A 14,161-nucleotide genomic window follows, 5' to 3' on the forward strand; every position below is an offset into this window, starting at 1 on the left:
CTTAACTCTGGTTTTTATAAGCCTTGAGATTATTTTTCTACTCCTTTAGATTGTGTTTTAAGTTTACCCAGTCTTGTCTTTTGTGAATTCTTTATAGTACTTTACATAGTTCCTTTTACAGAGAGATTTCTTAAATATACTTTTCATGTGATTTATTTTGGAAAAATATGCTTTGCTTATGACCCAAAGCAATGAATGCCTTCCTTAATGCATTGCATTAACTACATCTGGAGTGATAATAGTAAATTCTTTAGGTAGAGTCTATTCATGTAATTCTCAAATTTGTATTTCCATTTGGAAAAAAAATATTTTAACCTAGAACCTCTAAGGACATTTTCAGGTTTGAAATGCTTACTTTCTCAGGGAAAGGAAAATTACCATATGGTTTTCAATTGCTTTGAATTTATTGAGATAGATGGAAACCAGCTAACTTGATTATCTTGCCCCATTTATATCTATTTTAACTTTTTTTTTAAAAAGATTTTATTTATTTATTTTGACAGAGAGAGAGAGAGACAGCAAGAGAGGGAACACAAGCAGGAGGAGTGGGAGAGGGAGAAGCAGGCTCTCCGCCGAGCAGGGAGCCTGATGCGGGGCTCAATCCCAGGACCCTGGGATCATGACCTGAGGCGAAGGCAGACGCTTAACGACTGAGCCACCCAGGCGCCCCTATTTTAACATTTTATAGTATTGTATTTTTAGTTTGTTTTTCTTTTTCTTTTCTTTTTAAAAAAGATTATATTTTTAAGTAATCTCTACACCCAATGTGGGGCTTGAACCACCACCCCAAGATCAAGAGTCACATGCTAAGTGCTGTTTTAGTTTGTTTTTCTCACTGAGGGTACAGATCAACAAATTTCTTTTTTCTTTCTTTTTTTAAGATTGATTTATTCATTTGAAAGAGAGAGTGTGCGAGTGAGCACACAGAGGGAGAGGGAGAAGTAGACTCCCTGCTGAGCAGGGAGCTCTCAGGACCCTGGGATCAAGCCCCGCATCGGGCTCCCTGCTCAGCAGGAAGGCTTTTCCCTCTCCCACTCCCCCTGCTTGTGTTCCCTCTCTTGCTGTCTCTCTCTCTGTCAAATAAATAAATAAAATCTTTAAAAAAATAAATAAACTTCATCTTAAAAAAGTAGGTGATGGGCAGAGTTCACCCAGTGGGTTGTAGTATGCCAACTCTTGTCCTTGTGTACTAAATATGTATATACCAGAAATAAAAACAGCACCTAATATTTTTTAAAGACTTAAAATATCAGATACTTTGCTAAAATGCATTACCCATTCATTTCATTTAACCTTTACAGCTATTTTTATCCTTATTTTATTTTATTTATTTTATTTTTTTTTTTTGCAAATTTCAAGAACTACCAGTTCTTTATTAGTGAAAACATGAATCCAAATGGCATGGTTGCTCTGCTGGACTACCGTGAAGATCGTGTGAACCCACATGTGATTTTCTTTAGGGATGGTTTAGAAATGGAAAAATGTTAACAAATTTGGCTTTTACTTTGGGTGTGTCAACCTGTTGTCATACCTGGCTGTTGCTTTTCATCCACACAACACCAGGACTTAGACAAATGGGACGGATGTCATCTTGAGCTCTTCGTTTATTTTGACCTTGACTTATTTGGAGCAGGGACATTGTTTTGTTTTAATTTTATTTTATTATGTTATGTTAATCACCATACATTACATCATTAGTTTTTGATGTAGTGTTCCATGATTCACTGTTTGCATATAACACCCAGTGCTCCATTCAGTACGTGCCCTCTTTAATACCCATCACCGGGCTAACCCATCCCCCCACAGCCCTCCCCTCTAGAACCCTCAGTTTGTTTCTCAGAGTCCATAGTCTCTCATGGTTCGTCTCCCCCTCCGATTCCCCCCCCTTCATTTTTCCCTTCCTGCTATCTTCTTCTTTTTTTTTTTTTAAACATATAATGTATTATTTGTTTCAGAGGTACAGGTCTGTGATTCAACAGTGTTACACAATTCACAGCACTCTCCATAGCACATACCCTCCCCAATGTCTATCACCCAGCCACCCCATCCTTCCCACCCCCCACCACTCCAGCAACCAATCTCATACTTAAAGAAAAGTTCCAAGTACAGAACAATTTTTTTCCCCTGAATTGTTTCAGAGTAAGTTGCCGATATATGTCTCAGCTCTCCAGAATCCTTTTTGTATGTCATTCCTATAAAGAAAGACATTCTCCTACATAACCACAATACATCCTTAGGAAATTAACACCGATACGTTTAATTATACAGCCCCATTCCTGTTCTACCAATTGTGCCCATAAAGTTGAATCACAGGTTGAATTTGGTTGTCCCTTCTCTTTACTCTCCTTTAATCTGGAACATTTCTTCACTTTTAAAAAAAAATTTTTTTTTTTTAAAGATTTTATTTATTTATTTGAGAGAGAGAATGAGAGAGAGAGAGAGCATGAGAGGGGGGAGGGTCAGAGGGAGAAGCAGACTCCCTGCCGAGCAGGGAGCCCAATGCGGGACTCGATCCTGTGACTCCAGGATCATGACCTGAGCCGAAGGCAGTCGCTTAACCAGCTGAGCCACCCAGGCGCCCCATTTCTTCACTTTTTATTTGACTTGGCACTTTTGAAGATTATAGGCCAGTTATTTTAAAGAATGTCCCTTAATTTCCATTTCTTTGATCTTCACGAGTAACTTCAGATTATACATCTTCAGGAAAAGTAGCACAGAAGTGATGTTCTGTGCTTGTCATTGTATCTTACTATTTGGGATACATGATTTGTATTTTGTCCCATTACTGATGATGTTTACTTCTATTATATGATTAAGGTAGTATCTCCCAAACTTCTCCACTGAAAAGTCTCTTTGATTTTATTCAAAATTATTAAGATCAGCATGGACTCAGAGTTTACTGTTTTACTTACCTGCTTTAAATCTGTTATTATCATCATTTGTGTCGGTGCTCAAATTGCCTCAGATTTGGCCAGTGGGAGTCCCCTCCAGTTGACACTATTACCTTTTGACAGTCTCTGTGATTATTTGAGCAATTTCTTTTGTTCTGGCACAATATTCTGTGCCCCATTTCTCTAAGATCGGGTATATTGTAGTGGAGAATAGTAGTTAAAAACCAGATCTTGTGAGGTGCCTGGATGACTTGGTTGGTTAAGCATCTGACTCTTGATTTCGGCTCAGGTTGTGGTCTCAGGGTTGTGAGATCGAGCCCCACATCAGGCTCCCTGCTCAGCGGGGACTCTGCTCGAGTTTCTCTCTCTCCCTCTGCCCCTCCCCGCCTTGTGCACGCTCTCTCAAATAAATAGATCTAAAAAAAAAAAAAGACAGAAAGAAACCAGATTGATATATTGAGCACACCCAATACACCAGTTCTTGTATTGGGTGTGCTTATTGCTATGGAATGCTTCTATATCTGAGCCTTCTCAGTAAGGGGATATATGTACATAACATACACATACATACATAAACATATTTACATCTGTATTTATTTCTCTGTCTTCACACATATACAAATCATAAATTCATACTGACACTTCCAATTCTAATACAGAGTGAACAGGGTTTATTCTAGTTTTTTCTCTTTCTATTGATAAATCCCTTCTTCATGAATGAGAACTTGGTTGGTTCTCTTATCCTTCCTTACTTATCTCATTAATCCCCCTGCATGTAACTGGTCTTCCATTTCTCTCATTGTCCCCTCCCTGACAGATACCCCTTCACCCCACCTAGGCTCTCAGTCTGTCCTGTGCTGTTGTCTTTTCACTCTCTCTGTACTTCCCTATTTGCAGATAACCTGGTCTGGGCCCTGGCATCTTACATCAGTCACTCCCTTGTGTGGGATGTTCTCTTCAGCTCACTTGGGCTTTGATTGCATGCCAGGCCACTTTTCTAACCCTTCTTGGCTCCAGAACCTCACTGCATGGTACGAATGCCCTCTTTTATCCCCCTTTGGGCTTTACACTCTGTAATAGGCTGCCTTACAACGTAGATGACTTCTTGCTCCACAAAGGTTCTTATATGCTGCATTGGGCCACCTTGTAGTGTGGATGTCTTCATCACCCCACTCAGACTCTAACACCCCATACCTGGCTGCTTTCCTCTTCAGAAGTTCTGCTCACTTCCATATGGGCTCCAACACTCTGTACTACACTTGCTCCCCTCCACCGTGTGAATGCACTCCTCACTTTGAACAGCCTCCAATATCCCATTTTTGTGCATGTGCCTATCTTGCTTGGTTCTTTCTAATAGCTTTAGGATTAAATCATTCAGAAAGGGGAAGCGCTTTTTATATAAAAAATAAAGGAGGTTCTTTTTTATATAAAAGTTTTGTATTTCTTAAAATGGTTTTTAAAATCAAAATGATAATTGAACGCTCGTCCCTGTATTAGTGGATAGTAAACTATTATATTTCAAATAGATGAAATAATAATAAATTATAATTCTACACCTAATCCGCATCCCTCTGCCCCCCTTTTCAAAAAATATCAAGCTCAAGATGGGAAAGGAGGACAAAGTAAGAAGTGCAAAAGATCTTTAGTAATTTTGGTTGACAGTAAATTTAATCTTAGTTAACAGTGTGATGTGGCTGCTGGAAGAACTAATATGACCTTAGGATGCAGTAATGGAAGCATAAAGCCTAGGAAGACCTCCTGTGTATCCTGTTCCATTTTGGCTTTCCCCTCTAACACTGATAAAGAAAGCTAGAGTGTGCTCAAAACAAAGGGGTAGAATGATTAGGGAATTGAAAACAAACCATGTAATAAAAAAATTGGGAACATATAGTCTGCCGAAGACTTTGGGGGCTTTCTTTACATAATTGGAGGGATTTATACTTTGTGGAGGATTAGATTTCTTTTGTGTGACCTCATAAGAAAAAACTGTCCAAAAGATGGGAGTTACACAGAGACCAATTATGGCTTTATAAGGAAAACTTTTAAAAATCAGAACTGATCAAAGATAATGTGTGATTTACCTATCAGAAAAATTTTGAATCTCGGTATTTACCTGGTACAGATGGTTAGATCATTTGACCCTCTCAGCTCATTTTTAGCCCTTCGGGCTTATGATTCTGATTATGTGTAATTAAAATATGTTATTTTTTACTTTGCTATATGTTCGCTCTGCTACTTTGTGAAATAGCTTTAAATGTTAGAATATTTCTAAATTCAGGAATAGACACACTAGCAACTGAAGTGTCATGTAGGGTTCATGCATTCAACATCCATTTTTTTTTTTAAAGATTTTATTTATTTATTAGAGAGTGATCAAAAGAGAGAGAGCAAGAGAGTATGAGCCAGGGGGAAGCAGAGGGAAAGAGAGAGGCAGACTTCCCGCTAAGCAGGAGCCCAACACAGGGCTCCATCCCAGGACCCTGGGATCATGACCTGAGCCCAAGGCAGATGCTTAACCGACTGAGCCACCCAGGGGCCCCTCAACATCTACTTTTATTTGGAAAACTTTCATATTTCTCTGCTTTTCTTTAGAGGAATGTACTGTTCTACAGCCACGCCAGAAATTTACAAAGAAATAATCTTCATGAAAATTTGAATAAGATTTAAAACTATTTACCTGTTAAATAAATAAAGAGAAAAGACTCACCCATCAAAAGAGAGAATCTCAGCAGTTAGGGAAAAAATGCTAAGGCAAGGAGGGGGAAGGGTCATATATCCTAAGAAAATGAAATATCCTTTGAGTGGATAATGCTGTAATTAAATGGAAAATAGGGAAGTTTTTTGCCTTTTCTGTTTGTAAAGGCAGTACTCTTGGGAAGAGTTTCAAAATTTGTTAATAATTGTCAAAAAATTAGAGTGTAGTTTAATATGGAACATTTAAAGTACATACCAGTTTAAAAGGGTAAGTACTAAAATATTAAGCTGAGCAGGAACAAAATAAAATTTCTGCTTGTGTTTGGTCTGCCTTCATCAAAATTTCTGCAAATTTTATTAAATGTGATCTTGCCCTTTTTATCATTATGATAAAAAATATATGCCATTCATACTTATACACCATTTACAATGATTTTCATGTCATGAAGAAATTTATTGAAATAGTGAAGAACAGAAGAATCTTAAGTAAAATACTGAAAGTTATACTGGCTTGTTTTGTTTTGAAGAGAAAGGTTGATAGTTTAACAGTGAGATAAATGATAAATTAAAAAAAAATCAGGATTTCCTAGAATCTAGTTGAAGGAGAACATTGGTAGTCATAAATTCCATTATCATTTAAAACATTGAACAAAAAGAACTCTATAAATTTAATAATACCATTCATACACATACATATCAATACATGTATGGCTATAAATTAAGTCAAATCATACAAATTAGTTTCCCCACTTCCCCAAATTGCTGACTGTTCATAACTTTTATGATTTAGAAAATTTTATAAAGTCTGTACTTTTTGCTCCATCATCTCTGTTGATTAGTTTTAGGTTTGTAAACCATACCCATTAACAGGTGAACACCAGGACCTAGCTCATGGCAGCACTGTAGTTTCAGCACTTAGACATCTTTGTTAAAAAGCATTTGTACAGGGACACCTGGGTGGCTCAGTCGTTAAGCATCTGTCTTCAGCTTAGGTCATGATCCCAGGGTCCTGGGATCATGATAGCCCCGCGTCAGGCTCCCTGCTTAATGGGGAGCCTGCTTCTCCCTCTCCCACTCCCTCTGCTTGTGTTCTCTCCCTCACTCTCTCTCTTCCTCTGTCAAGTAAATAAATAAAATCTTAAAAACAAAAGCATTTGTACAGTTATTGAATAGTTTATTGCATTTTTTATTTTCAAAAAGTAGAGCAAATGGAAAAATCAAAGTGCTGATGTCATTAAAAAAATAATAGGTACTAAGTTCATTAATAATTTAAGACAATTGCAACTACAGTAGAAATTGTTAACCTCAACCAGATATTTATTGGACTTTACCAGTCAACTACACATTGAATTATGAATGAAAAAAATTAAAGGAAATGTTAGAAATTTATTGTCAAAGATTATGACTAAAACGTGATGTAATTTAGGATTGGATAACTTTTTTTAGCTCTTATGAACTGACTTTCATATGTAAGACCCGTGTTCAACTTTCTTCCATTTGCTTTCCATATGTGTGTTCATGAGTACTTTATGTACTGAAGAAAGGACTTTGTGTATTGAAAAAAAATTATATTACAAATAAGCTTGAAAGAGGTTCAGTGTGGACTTTATGCACTTGACCCTTAAACAACACAAGGGGTGAGGAGCTCCCCTGCATAGTTGAAAATCCACCTGTAACTTTTGAATCCCCAAAAACTTAACTACTAATAGCCTGCTATTGACTGGAATCCTTATCGATAATATAGATTATTAAAACATATGTGTATTATATACTGTATTCTTACAATAGTAAAGTAGGCTAGAAAAAAGAAAATATTATTAAAATCATAAGGAAGAAAAAATATATTTATAGTGCTGTACTGTATTTATTGAAAAAAATCTAAGAATAAGTGGACCTGCACGGTTTAAACTCATGCTGTTCAAGAGTCAGCTGTATTTTGTTAAGATGAAACAGAATATTCGACTCCTTAGATATTATTCCCTTCACAGAGAAAATAAGCAACTTTTAATTCTTGTAACAGTTTCTTAGCGACTTGAGCATGTAGATTTTAGGAATAATTGGTATGTATTATTAATGTGTCAAGATGGATTTGAAGTATATAATAACAAAGTACCATTTACTTTTATACCTCATTGTTCTTTTTAATTAGGGGCAAGTTCTTTCTTGCCCTGGATGAGAACTTTGTAGGAAATAGGTATGACATTTTTGGGTAATATATACAGTTCTCTGTTCATTTCAAATAGCAAAACAGACTAGAAATTAAAACATTCCATCCTAGCTGTAATGAAATAAGCTAGTAATCCTAGCTAATAGTGAAAGCCTCAGACTTGCTTGTTTCTTTTAAGGTTTCTTCCTCTCTTTAAGCTTCAGTCTGTTGTAAATGGAATAAGATGTGGTTTGCTTCTCTTTCCGTACCTAGGTTTTATTTGTCTTCTTCCATATTTTTAACTAGTTCTGAACTCTCTAGGCCTGCTAGGATGGAAATGGAGAAGGAAAACTTAAAATTGCCAATTCTGTCTTGGTGATCTAGCACTGGTGCTCTCTTTACTTGGCTGTATGTTTAAAGCGAGTCTGTCTTATGGATGCTTTTGTGAGTGAGAGCATCTACTTCCACAGTCACTTAATGCTATGGATGATTCACCTGCAATTCTTTTGATGAAGGTGCATTTATCATTTACTCCTTCCTCAAATCCTAGGCGTCTGGTGATACCTCTAGCTTCCTGCTGAGGAGTGTTCTCTTTCTAGACAGAAATTAATATAACTCTTCAGGGTATCAGGTTGATGAAGTTCCCTTCTATTTCTAGTATGCTGAGGCTTTTTTTTTTTTTAAATAAATAGGTGTTGGAATTTCTCAAATGCTGTTTCTGCCTCTACTTATATGATCATATGGTTTTTCTTCTTAGTCTGTTGAGATAGCAAATTTCATTGATTTTTTTATTGTAAAATATACATAACATTTACCGTTTCAAGTGTATAGTTCAGTGGCGTTAAGTACATTCATGTTGTTATACCATCACCACTATTCATCTCTAGAACTTTTTATCATTCCAAACCAAAACTCTACACCCATTAAACAATAACTCTCCATCCCTTCCTTTCCCCAGTTCATGATCAACACTGTTCTGCTTTTCCTTCTCTGTATTTAACTGTTTTTCTTTTTATACTTAATCTCTCTATGTATTTAACTGTTCTAGCTATCTCATATAAATGGCATCATACAGTATTTGTCCTCTATATCTGGCTTAACTTAGCATGTTTTCAAGGTCCATCCATGTTGTAGCATATATCAGAATTTCATTCCCTTTTGAGTCTGAATAATATTCTTTTGTATGTATATACCACATTTTGTTTACCCATTCATCCATCAGTGGATGTTTGGGTTGTTTTCACCTTATGGCTGTTGTAAATAATGCTGCTGTGAACATGGGTGTACAAATATCTGTTTGAGTCCTGGCTCACAGTTATTTTTGTGAATATACTCAGAAGTGGAATTGTCTGATCAGTGGTAACTCTGTTTGATTTTTTGAGTACCACCTTACTGATTTCACAGCAGCTGCACCATTTTACATCCCCCAACACTGTACAAGCATTCCAGTTTCTCCAGTCCACACCAACATTTGTTTCCTTTCTTTTCTTTTTCCTTTCATTTCGTTTCATTTCCTTTTCCTTTTCTTTTCTGCTTTCTTTTCTTTTCCTTCCTTCCTTTTTTTTTTTTTTTATTATAATCATCCTAATGAGTGTGAAGTGGTATCTCATGGTTTTGATTTCCATTTCTTCAGTGGTTAGTGATGTTGAGCCTCTTTTCATGGGCTTATTGGCCATTTGGTATCTTCTTTGAAGAAATGGCTATTCAACTCCTTTGCCCATGTTTGAGTTGGGTTTTTGTTGTTGAGTTTTAGGAATTCTTTGTATATTCTGGATATTAATCCTTTATCAGATATATGATTTTCTGATATTTACTCCCAGTCTGTGGGTTGCCTTTTCACACAAGTTTTTAATTTAATTTTTTTTTAAAGATTTTATTTATTTATTTGACAGAGAGAGATAGCGAGAGAGGGAACACAAGCAGGGGGAGTGGGAGAGGGAGAAGCAGGCTTCCTGCTGATCAGGGATCGATGTGGGGCTCGATCCCAGGACCCTGGGATCATGACCTGAGCTGAAGGCAGATGCTTAAGGACTGAGCCACCCAGGTGCCCCACAAGTTTTTAATTTTAATTTGTGTATTTTACACATTGTGCTTTTGGTGTTATATCTCTTCAATTGGTTTTTAAGTCTTTTTTTAATGTATTTTTGGTTTTGAGTTATTAATATTTTGTTGAAGAATTTTATGTTTCTATTCATAAGGGATGTTGGCTTATCATTTCTGTTTATTAATCTTAGTCTAATTTTGTTATTGGATAATACTGGCCCCATAAATAATGAATTGGAAAATGTTTCCTCGTCTGTTGTCTAAGAGTTCAAGTAAAATTTCTATTATTTCTTCCTCAGATGTTTGATGAAATTCACCATTGAAACCATCTGTTCCCAGCATTTGCTTTGTGTGAAGTTTTATTTTTATAAAGTCATTTCTTTAATTTTTTTTCTTGAATCAGTTTTGAAAATTTGTGTTTTTAAAAGAATGTTTCATTTTATCTAAATTATTTTGATTTATTGACAAGTTGTTTCTAATATTCAATTATTTAATTTCTGTTGGAACTGTAGTAATATCTTTTCTTTTATACCTGGTATTGATAACTTTTATCATTTCTCTTTTTGGTGTCTCTGGTCAGACTGGCTAGAGATTTATCAATTTTACTAATCTTTTTTATTGTTGCTTGTTTCAAGTATTTAAATTCTAGTTAGTTATTGTATAGTGTAATATTGGTTTCAGGAATCGAATTTAGTGATTTATTACTTATATATAACACCCGGTGCTCATCACAAGTGCCCTCCTTAATACCCATCATCCATTTAGCCCATCCCCCACCACTTCCCCTCCATCAATCCTCAGTTTGTTCTCTATAGTTAAGAGTCCCTTATGGCTTGCTTCCCTCTCCTTTTTCCCCCTTCCCCTATGTTCATCATTTTTGTTTCTTAAATTCTACGTATGAGTGAAATCATATGGTATTTGTCTTTCTCTGATTGACTTGTTTTGCTTAGCATAATACACTTAAGCTCCATCCACTTTGTTGCAAATGGCAAGATTTCATTCTTTTTGATGGCTGAATAATATTTCATCGTGTGTGCTTGTGTGTGTGTGTATTTATCTATCTATGCTACATCTTTTTTATTGTAGTTTTATAAAATTTTTATTTAAAATGAATTAATTAACATATAGTGTATTATTAGTTTCAGAAGTAGAATTTAGTGATTCATCAGTTGCATATAACACCCAGTACTTGTTATTTCAAGTGCCCTTCTTAATACCCATCACCCAGTTTATCCATCCCCTCACCCACCACCCCTCCAGCAGCCCTCAATTTGTTTCCTATAGTTAAGTGTCTCTTATGGTTTGTCTCCCTCTCTGATTTCGTCTTATTTTATTTTTCCCTCCCATCCCCTGTGTTCATCTGATGTTTCTTAAATTCCACATATGAGTGAAATCATATGATAATTCTCTTTCTCTGGTTGACATATTTTGGTTAGCATAATACCCTCTAGTTCCATCCATATCATTGCAAAAGGTAAGATTTCATTTGTTTTGATGGCTGCATAATATTCCATTGTATATATACAACACATCTTCTTTATCCATTCATCTGTTGATGGACATCTGGGCTCTTTCCATATTTTGGCTATTGTGGACATTGTTGCTATAAACATTGAGGTACAGGTACCCTGTGTTCGTATCCTTTTTTTTTTTTTTTTAGATTTTATTTATTTATTTGTCAGAGAGATAGAGAGCAAGCACAAGCAGGGGGAGTGGCAGGCAGAGGCAGAAGCAGGCTCCCTGCTGAGCAAGGAGCCTGATGTAGGACTCGATCCCAGGACCCTGGGATCATGACCTGAGCCAAAGGCAGACGCTTAACCAACTGAGCCACCCAGGCGTCCCACTATGTTTGTATCCTTTGGATAAATACCTAGTAGCACAATTGCTGGGTCATAGGGTAACTCTATTTTCAGCTTTTTGAGGAACCTCCATACTGTTTTCCATAGTGGCTGTACTAGCTTGCATTCTCACCAACACTGTAAGAATGTTCCCCTTTCTCCACATCCTCACCAACATCTGTTGTTTCCTGACTTGTTAATTTTAGCCATTCTGACTGGTGTGAGGTGGTATCTCATTGTGGTTTTGACTTGTATTTCCCTGATGCTGAGTGATGATGAGCATTTTTTCATGTGTCTGTTGGCCATTTGTATGTCTTCTTTGCAGAAATGTCTGTTCATGTCTTCCGCCCATTTCCCGACTGGATTATATGTTTTTTGGATGTTGAGTTTGGTAAGTTCTTTATAGATTTTGGATACTAGCCCTTTATCTGATAAGACATTTGCAAATATCTTCTAGTGTTCTGTAGGTTGTCTTTTAGTTTTGTTGACTGTTTCCTTGGCTGGGCAAAAGATTTTTATCTTGATGAAGTCCCAATTGTTCATTTTTGCTTTTTTTTCCCTTGCCTTTGAAGATGTGTCTAGCAAGAAGTTGCTGCGGCCAAGGTCGGAGAGGTTGCTGACTGTGTTCTCTAGGATTTTGATGGATTCCTGTCTCACATTTAGGTCTTTCATTCATTTTTAGTTTATTCTTGTGTATGGGTAAGAAGTTCATTCTTTTGCATGTGGCTGTCCTGTTTTCCTAACACCATTTGTTGAAGAGACTTTTTTCCATTGGATATTCTTTCCTGCTTTGTTGAAGATTAGTTGACTATAGAGTTGAGGGTCCATTTCTGTGTTCTCTATTCTGTTCCATTGATCTCTGTGTCTGTTTTTGTGCCAGTACCATACTCTTGTGGTGATTACAGCTTTGTAATACAGCTTGAAGTTCAGAATTATGATGCCACCAGCTTTGGTTTTCTTTTTCAACATTCCTTTGGCTATTCAGGGTCTTTTCTGGTTCCATACAAATTTTAGGATTATTTGTTCTACCTCTGTGAAAAGTATTGATGGTATTTTGATAGGGATTGCATTGAATGTATAGATTGCTCTGGGTAACATAGATATTTTAACAATATTTGTTCTAATCCATGAGCATGGAAATTTTTCCATTTCTTTGTGTCTTCCTCAATTTCATTCATGAGTGTTCTATAGTTTTCAAAGTACAGATCTTTTACCTCTGATTAGATGTATTCCTAGGTATCTTATGGTTTTTGGTGCAATTGTAAATGGGATTGATTCCTTGATTTCTCTTTCTTCTGTCTCGTTAGTGTATAGAAATGCAGCTAATTTCTGGGCATTGATTTTATATCCTGCCACTTTACTGAATTCCTGTATGAGTTTTAGCAATTTTGGGGTGGAGTCTTTTGGGTTTTCCACATAAAGTATCATGTCATCTGCGAAGAGCAAAAGTTTGACTTCTTTGCTGATTTGAATGCTTTTTTTTCTTTTTGTTGTCTGATTACCAAGGCTAGGACTTTTAGTACTATGTTGAACAACAGTGGTGAGAGTGGACATTCCTGTCGTGTGGACATCCCCATCCTCACCTTAGGGGAAAAGCTCTCAATCTTTCCCCATTGAGGAAGATATTCGCTGTGGGTTTTATGTATATGGCTTTTATGATACTGAGGTATGTTCCCTCTATTCCTATACTGCAGAGAGTTTTAATCAAGAAAGGATGCTGTGTTTTTGAAATGCTTTTTCTGCATCTGTTGAGAGGATCATATGGTTCTTGTCCTTTCTTTTATTAATGTGGTGTATCACATTGATTTGCAGTTGTTGAACCACCCTTGCGTCCCAGGAATAAATCCCACTTGGTCATGGTGAATAATCCATTTAATGTACTGTTGGATCCTACTAGCTAGCATCTTGGTGAGAATTTTTACATCCATATTCATCAGGGATATTCATCTGTAATTCTTTTTGGTGGGTCTTTGTCTGGTTTTGGGATCACGGTAATGCTGGCCTCATAGAATGATTTTGGAAGTTTTCTATATGCCAGATCTTCTTTATCCATTCATCAGTTGATGGACATTTGGGCTCTTTCCACAAAAATTCTATTGTTGATATCAATTTTATTGCTCTTTACTATTACCTTATTAAGTATATATCTTTATTTTGTTTAATGTTGTTTTAAAATGTTAGTGGTTCTAAGATTTACAATATGCATCTTTAGCTTATCACAGTCTACCTTCAAATAATACTACATTTAACATCTAATACAAGAATCTTAAACTCTTTACTCTCACTTCCCCATTTTCCTTTATGCTGCTGTTGTATGTTCTTTATTTCTCCATTTCTTATAAAGCTCACAACATATTGCTTTAAACAGTTACCTTTAGAAAATTTTTTTATTTTTTTATTTTTTTATTTTTTTATTTTTTATTTTTTTAAAGATTGTTTATTTGAGAGAGAGAGAATGAGAGAGAGCACATGAGAGGGGGGAGGGTCAGAGGGAGAAGCAGACTCCCCGCCGAGCAGGGAGCCCGATGCGGGACTCGATCCCGGGACTC

The 14,161-nt window shown here is 36.3% G+C and overlaps 1 protein-coding gene across 2 annotated transcripts in view; it reads left to right on the plus strand.

Moving 5' to 3' along the window:
- Positions 1 to 14,161, plus strand: part of ANAPC10 (anaphase promoting complex subunit 10) — a 254,833-nt gene that overhangs the window by 20,610 nt on the left and 220,062 nt on the right. The gene's annotated exons all lie outside the window — the stretch shown is intronic.

This window comes from Neomonachus schauinslandi, chromosome 2 (genome assembly GCF_002201575.2).
Source record: "Neomonachus schauinslandi chromosome 2, ASM220157v2, whole genome shotgun sequence".
In the NCBI taxonomy this organism is placed as follows: domain Eukaryota; kingdom Metazoa; phylum Chordata; class Mammalia; order Carnivora; family Phocidae; genus Neomonachus; species Neomonachus schauinslandi.